Consider the following 8,764-nt stretch of genomic DNA (forward strand, 5'->3'; position numbering starts at 1 on the left):
TCACTTCAGCTATTCTCACTCATAGAATGAGAGAAGAGTATTCACTCATTGTCTATATAGAATAGCTAGATACTGGCTTCTCATTAAAGAAGTCAGTAATTTGTTTTTCTTCTACTGAAATATATACAAGAGTTACTACATTTCTCATACAATCTTCTTAGTATACTAAGTATCATATCTGTGATATTCTCATAATAATTCTGTAGTCTACAAGCTCACTATTCAAGCAAGATAGTCAAGCTCATTTATATAGCTTTTTAAACAACTATCTCTATATAATATCACTGACTAGTTACTGCTTCAGTTTTATTATATTACAATTCAAATCACTCAATCTGATTATAAGTTTGAATCAGTCAAGCTCTAATAGATTGATATAATCTCATGTATCTGTGCTGAGACTGATCTGATCTCACTCTCTAAGGAAAACTCTATATCATTTTCTAGAGTGTGTACATCTCTACTCTGACAGAAATCTGAGATTTCTGAACCTGCTGCACACTTTGACATGAGTTCTTCAATCACTCTGCTATTATCACAGTCTCTACATACCTATATCTATCATGAAGATAGAGAGATTAAGATCAGAGATTTTCTGAGATATAAGAGAAGTACATTGTCTGAATTTCACAGCTTTATCTGTATTCTTGAACAGAAATTCTGCCTTAATCTGAGCCAGTATAATACTTATAAGATATGAGTAATATACACTGTCAATCTTCTTGAAGACATCTCTATAACTACTTGAGTCATTAAGAAGAGAGAGCTTGAGTGTAAGAAATCTCACTTCTCGCGGATTCTTTACCTCTATTTCTATCTCTCATATAATCAATAGGGCTAGCGGCCCTTGACTACACACAACTATATAGACTGAAGTTCACGAATACTATTCATAACTCAGCTTGAATGCTATTATACATTTAATCTCTATATTTTATCTTTCTATCATGAATACTTCTAGTAGTTAACAGTATATATCATGTCAAGCTGCAAACACCTGAATAATCACCTGTGAGTACTTATTCTTACATTTCAAGCTCAGTCAGTCAGTAACTGCCTGTTATGACTGAAAGAACTAGATACTCACATACTTCAATCTCTACAAACTCTACTGCAGACACTCAGAAGCAGTCATCTGAATCATGAATAATCTCTATAAGAGAAGTCTCAGAGAACTTACTAATCACTCACAGAACATCATTCTCTGCATCTGTGACAGAGGAATTCTTCAAACTCATGAATAAATCAATCTCAGTGAAGAACATTCTTGAGCATCTCTCATAGAATCAAGCTATTTTTCTACAAGAAATGCTTAGTATCTGCAAACACTCTTAAACTGAGTCTCTAGATATAATCTTCAGAGATATCTGTGAACTGAAAAGAAACTTTCTTAAGTTATAATTACTTAAGATCACTTATTGAATCATAATCTATAAAAGCTTTTATAAGTTTACATTTGAAATTGACTTGCAAGTCTGACTATATAATATAAAAGATGAAGAAGCTGTTATCTATACAATGACAGATCTCTATTACACTGAAGTCAAGAACTGACTGAATTATCTAGAGAATGATTATAAGAGATCCTGCTGATCTGTTCTTAAGACCTATCTAGAGAATAAGTTGAGAGACTCTGTGAGTCAGACAGAGAACATCTGAGCTGTGATCATCAGTATTAGAAAAAGAGATGAGAAATCTGATGAAGACTACTCACAGTGCTTCATGAAATTGTGATATGAATTGAGATCTGTGAAAACAGGGCTCTGAAATAAGATCTGAATAATGATATTTATAAAGAGACTGAATAAAGACATGCAGAATAAGCTCATTGAGTAAGACTCTAAGTTCTTGATTCTGAAGAAACTGATGACTCTCATTCATCACTTACAGATCACTGTAAGAGTCACAGATCTACAGAGAGCAGATCACTGATCAGCTTCATAAGAGTCAGAATAACAGAGAACAGATTTATTAGAAAAAGATGATAAGATATAGAGAGATTCATATCTGACTGCTAAGTAGAAAGAAAGAGCTTCATAAGCTTCTGTAAACAGAGTGTATAATAGAGAGACTATGAAAAAGAAACTCTGCTTTATCTATTCTAAATCAGAACATCTCTGTGCAAACTGTCTGAATAAATCAAAATAGAAATTTGAGAAGTCATAGACAGAGTCAGCAACAGTCTTCTTAAGAGTCTTGAAACTGACATCTGAATCTGTTACTCTCTCAATGAAAATGCTTACTTACAGAGAGAGACTGTATCACAGTGCTGCTGCTCTGTAAGTATGAGAAATATTGATAAACTCAGAATCTCAGGTCACTGTAGTGTCTCTAAAGCTCACAGAGTGAATGAGCTGAATGATGAAAACTGAGAATCTGCTCTTATAACAAGCAGAATATGAGAACTCAGATCTGAGAGTTGAGAAACTTATAAGAACTATCATTGAATTGCAAGATCTCTCTGAAATCTGAAGAAAATTTACAGAAACTATGATTATTATGAATATTATAGATGACATATACTTGAGACTTGTATAACTTTAAAGACATAATTCACACATAGCTGTCTGTGAGTCAGGCTTATACTTCTAATCAGTGTTGACAGACTTACTTACAGAGATAGAATCAGTTAATGCTGCAGAGTTGATTAAAGAAGACAAGCTCATCTATATAATGACTTTACAAGTGTCTGAGAATCTCACAGTCATGAAAACTGAGCTTCAGATATCAGAGAAATACTGAGATCTTACAGAGATATTCAGCTTAGTAAAGACAGCTGAGCTTTCTTCTCATCATGAGAAGAATCTGATAATAGATTTAATAGAAGAACAGAAACCCTTCTGAGAATCAATCTATAAGCTCTTTTATTATGAGACAGAGGTCTTGCAGACCTATGTGAAGAAGAATCTGAAGAATGACTTTATCTGATCTTCACAGATCTTCACAGAAGCCTCTGTGATATTTATAAAGAAGAAGAATGAAGATCTCAGATTATGTGTAGACTATCATAATCTGAACTTCAAGATAATAAAGAGCTGCTATTCTCTGTCTCTGATTGAGAATATGATTAACTGTCTTATAAGAGCTGTTATATTTACATAACTGAATATAATCAATATATATACATAGCTGTAAATACAGTCTGAGAATGAATGAAAGACTGTCTTTAGAACTGCACTGAAATTATTTAAATATCTAGTAATGTCTTTTAATCTGACTAATATCTCTGTAGTATTTCAGTCTTTTATTAATAAAACACTTTGTGTATATCTGAATATCTTTGTGATAATATATCTGAATGATGTGATGATGTACTTCATGAAGAAGAAAGAACACACTGAGTATATACAAAGTATATTGAAGATCTTAGATGAGACAGAACTGTATATTAAGCTTATAAAGTATAACTTCAGTACTCATTGAATTAATTTTCTAGAATATATAATCATCACAGATGATATTCAGATGAAATCTTCATAGATTAAGACTATTCTATTATAACTGAAGCTAACTAGTATTTATAAGATTCAGATCTTTCTGAGCTTTGTGAATTTCTATAGATGATTTATCTTTGTATTTATAAGAATCTTCTTGACTCTTACAGACATACTGAAGAATGAAAATAAGAAGAAGTCATCTTATAAATGAAGAATGAAAAGATTGTTGAAAAGAGAGAACTGTGAGAATTTTCTTATTTCAGAAGCTTATGAGATCTTTATAAGATTGAAACAGATATTCACAGATACAGTGATACTGTTTCACTTTGATTTCTTACTCTTAATCAGATTAAAGATAGATGTCTTCTTCTTTATAATTTCAGAAATAGTCTCATAACTACAGTCAAATAAGAACTGAGTTTCAGTAATCTTTTTCTTATAAAAGATATAACTTATAGAGATTAACTATAACATTTATAATCAGAAGCTTCTTATAATAGTGAAATTCTTTCATCACTGATATCACTACTTTGAGAGTCTTGTAACAGTGATTACTATTAGAACTGATTATAATAACTTATAATAGTTTACTTTAATCAAGAAACTCTCACAACAGCAGGTTTGCTGAACTCAGAGACTGAGTGAGTTCTGATTTAAGATAGAATATATTAAGAGAACTAAGAACTCAGCAGATGAACTCTCTTACAGATCAGACTATGTTAAGAAGATCAGAATAACAGATACAGAGAGACTAGAGAAGATAGAAAAGCTTCACAGAATGCTTAAACTGAGTGTTACAAAGAGATTGACTGAAGAGTCTCTCAATCCCCTGTGAGAGAAGAGAAAAAAGAGAGGAAAGAAGCCTGTACAACTACTCTCTATAACACTGAGAGTTAACACTCTGAGAATCTCTGTAAGAATTCTTGAAGAAAGTATCTATAATCTGAAGAATTTACAGACTTTGAGAAGCACTGTGAAAGATCTGATGTAAGAGAAAACAGAGTATAAGTCTTTATAAGATCTTCTATTCAGATTATCTGAACTACAACTGAAGAATGAATATACTCAGTATATTCAGAAACTGCTCACAGCAGAGATCAACTCTGCAGAAATAAAGAATTAAAGAGACTTAAATAATCTCTTATGAAGAGAGAACCAGATTTATATACTTATAAATGAGTTTCTATGTATAGAACTTATTAAAAGGCATCATAACTCTTCTCTAATAGATCATTTTATAGATACTAGAACTTATGAGTTGTTTACAAGAAAATACTTCTGACTGAAGATATAAGAACTTGTGAAGAAGATAGTGAATTCTTATACTGTTTATCAGAGTTCACAGATAGTATGATTCAGATTATATAAAGAACTTACTTCTCTACTTATTCTGCAGAAATCTTGAAAACAGTGAGAAATAGATACTCTTGTAAGCCTCTCTGAAAGCAAGGACATATATGATGCCTGCTTTGACAGTGTACTAATAATAGTGAATTACTTTATCAAGATAGCACACTTTATACTCATCTGTAAGAACTTGAAGTTAAAGAATTTGACTCATATTTTTATCAGTGATATAATCTGATTGCATGAATTGTCTGTGAACATTGTCTCAGATAGAGAATCAATCTTCATAGAAGAGTTCTGATCTGATCTGATAACTATACTAAAGATCTTATAAGATCTAAGCATGACTTTTCATTAACAGACAGATGATCAGATAGAATATCTGATAAGTATATTGAAATAGTATCTGCAGTGCTTTGTTAATTACAATCAGAATAACTGAGTGTATTAATTATCACTTACAGAGTTTATATATAACAACTCAAAGTATATCAGTACAGATAAAACTCTCTTTAAAATACTCACTGAGACTCATTTACAGATGATCTTGATGAACTCATGAGAGTACACTATAAAGTGTGATAATATCTGTGAATAAGCTGAGAGAATTCAGAAGATCTGAGAGAAAGTCTGTAAATTCTTAAGAAAGACTCAAGAGTATTAGAAGAGATACTATGACTTCAAGTATATTATAAAAAGTTTCAAGAAAGATGATAGAGTCTGACTGATTCTAGAAAACATCATTATATGAAGATCTAGTAAGAAGCTAAATCTCTTATAAATAGAATCTTATAAGATTATGAAGAAAGTTAGTTTACAGTTTTATAGATTAAAACTGTCATTTGAGTTGTAAATATATAATATTTTTCATATCTCTTTACTCTGTGAATATAAGAAATTCTCAGAAGAGAACTCTGTAACTCATTACTCTGTTTACAAAACACTAGAGAGTGAAAGAGAATATCAGATTAAAGAGATTATTAACTTAGAGAAGTAAGATTACAAGCTCTGATTCAAGATTCAGTGATAAGAGTATTCTGACAAGATGAATAAGTTCACTTAAGAATTATTCAGATAGATAAGATATCTGTAGAAGTTAAGATATAACTTTTATACTATAAATTCTGATAAGTTAGAATAATATAATCTTTACTAAGAATCTGATTGTGATAAAGATATTAACACTGTTATTTATAATCTCTAGTCTATAAGATAATGAGTTTCTACTGAGATGAACAGTCTGCAGTGTATGTAAGAAAAGAAGAAATTATACTCTTATTAAAGTTAAAAAATAAGAAATAAAAACAGAACTGTGAACACAACTTAGAGATCAATAAAGAAAAAATAAAGAAAACTTAAATTCACATTCTTAATATCTATAATACTTAATTCTCTCATAACTATCAATTTCTCTCTTTAAAGAAGTAGAGAGTATCATATCTATGATACAGACAATTATTACATTTGATATGAAGACTGTCAGAAATGTACAGACTTCAGAGAAGCTGAATATCAGAGTATGTGTAATTATAGCAGAGTCTTGAGAGCTGGCTGTCTGTGTATATAATTAGATATTTCTTATGAAGCTGTGTTCACTCTCTCAGTTATACTGAAGTATTCAGTCTGAAAATAATTGAGATGTGAAGAGAAAGCTCATCTGTTCAGATCAACTCTTATTACAAATTCATAACATTTACATTATCTTGATTACTCAGATTTTATAAGTATCTGAGAACTTATCTTTCATTGATAATGAGATTGCAGAAATGCACTGCAGTGTGAGAATCATTGATAGAAAACCTAGACATATTTACATATGTCTGATCAGAGATTGTGCAGACAGAGAGAGAGTGATCATAGACTTACAGAGCTGTAGAAGACACTGATAACATCAGAAGCTTTGTAAGAACTGTTAACTGAGATCTGTAAGAAATTACTTATAAGAAGACTTACAGTAAAGAGAGAAACTGCACTGCTTAAAGTCAGAGACTGATCTGAAGAAGGTATGAGATTGACTGCTGATCTGAAGATCAGGTGTGATGATAAGACTGAGAAGAATAAAGATGCTATTATAAGCAGTGATACTTCTGCTTCATCAGCTGATAAAAAGTGATCAGAGAAGTTACAGAGATATTTATAAGAAGCTCAGTGATAATTAAATATTATTTATAAAGATGTTGAAATTAAAAAATTTTTATTCTTAGAAAGTTCTTGAATTAATATATAGATATTGTCAGAAACACTCTCTCTCTATCATCTAAGTAGAAACACTTCACAGATGAATAAGAATACTCACAGTTTATAAGAATGAAAGCTGTTACAGAAAAAGAAAAAAGAAGATGAGATTCTACAGACAGATCTGAGATATTTATACTACTTTAGAGAGATTTACTTACACTGTGAGTGATTCTGCAGAACAGTCAGATCACTTTAATAAATAAAAGTAATTGTGAATTACAGATCTGAATCTTTTTATATGACTATAAAGAGTGATTGCAGACTGTGAATATCTTGATTCTACAATTCTATAGAGTTGATAAAAGAATGAAAAATTCCTTACAATTCTACAGTGTTAAAAAACAATGATTTATGAGAATGAGTGAAAGATTAACTTATAAATACTTCTCTTTAATAAGAATGATCTCATAGAGAGTGATTCATCTGTGAGATGAATCTAGGTAATAATCACACAAGAATCTTATGAAAATAATTAAGAGTTAACTGAAACTCTTCTATATAAAAGATATGAGATGAATCTATGTGATAGTCAGAGAAGAATCTGTAGATTATAAAGAATCTTATAAAATAAGAAACTGAGTGACAGACTCTTTTTTCTTTATAGTAATAAGAGATTTTTCCTCACTGAGATTTTTTATAGATGTGAAGAATTTTTAGTGAGTATCACTGCAGTGCTGAGCTGATTCTATGAAGTCACTCAGTGAAAGACTTTGCAGACAAAGTCTTAGAGAGGGAAGAATATATAAGAAATCTTACTTCTTGTGAATTCTTTATCTCTATTTCTATCTCTCATGTAATCAATAGAGCTAGCGGCCCTTGACTACACATAACTATATAGACTGAAGTTCGCGAATACTATTCATAACTCAGCTTGAATGCTATTATACATTTGATCTCTACATTTTATCTTTCTACTGTGAATACTTCTAGTAGTTAACAGTACATATCACGCCAAGCTGCAAACACCTGAATAATCACCTGCGAGCACTTATTCTTACATTGAGTGTACTGATACTGCAATAACTTGAGAAGAATTCAAGAACTTTCTACTGAATCAAATTGAAGATTACTGCAATCACAGCTTCACAGCAGTTTAGCAGTTTAACTCATTATATTAATGAGATAATGAGAATTCTTTCAATTTCAATACAAGATTTGAAGAATATTGAGAGAAATTGACTGATGATTTGAATCAATTAAAGATACAGCTTTATCTTATGAAGTTAACTCACAGAATATGAATAATAATATCACAGTATCAGAGTTTATTGATTAATTATACTGAGCTTGTTAACCTGGCTTTCTGAATCTATTTAAATAATTAATTCTCTGAGAAAAAGATTAATAAGATCTCTTCTAAGTAATTAATAATGAGATCTAAATGATGCTATGACAGCTTCAGTACAGAGAAAGTAAAGAAGAATTTCAAGTATTCTGATTCTTCACTCACTGTAAAGAAATATTAAAAAAGATTTGATAAAGATTTCTGTTTTAAGTGCAGAGCTAATGATCACTATATCAGTGATTATAAGAAGCTGAAGAAGAGAAGAAACTAAGAAGATATCTTCTTAAAGTTGACTTCTCTTCTGATAAATGTATCTGTGAAAGATAAAGAAGAGAAGAAATGAAGAATAAATAATTCTCATTTCGTCCAGTTCATATTACAATCACAAGGGATACTCTGAAAAAGAAATATTAGTGAGACATCTACCCCACTCCAGGAAAAAAATTAACTTCATATT

This window comes from Blastomyces gilchristii (assembly GCF_000003855.2).
Source record: "Blastomyces gilchristii SLH14081 genomic scaffold supercont1.6, whole genome shotgun sequence".
In the NCBI taxonomy this organism is placed as follows: domain Eukaryota; kingdom Fungi; phylum Ascomycota; class Eurotiomycetes; order Onygenales; family Ajellomycetaceae; genus Blastomyces; species Blastomyces gilchristii.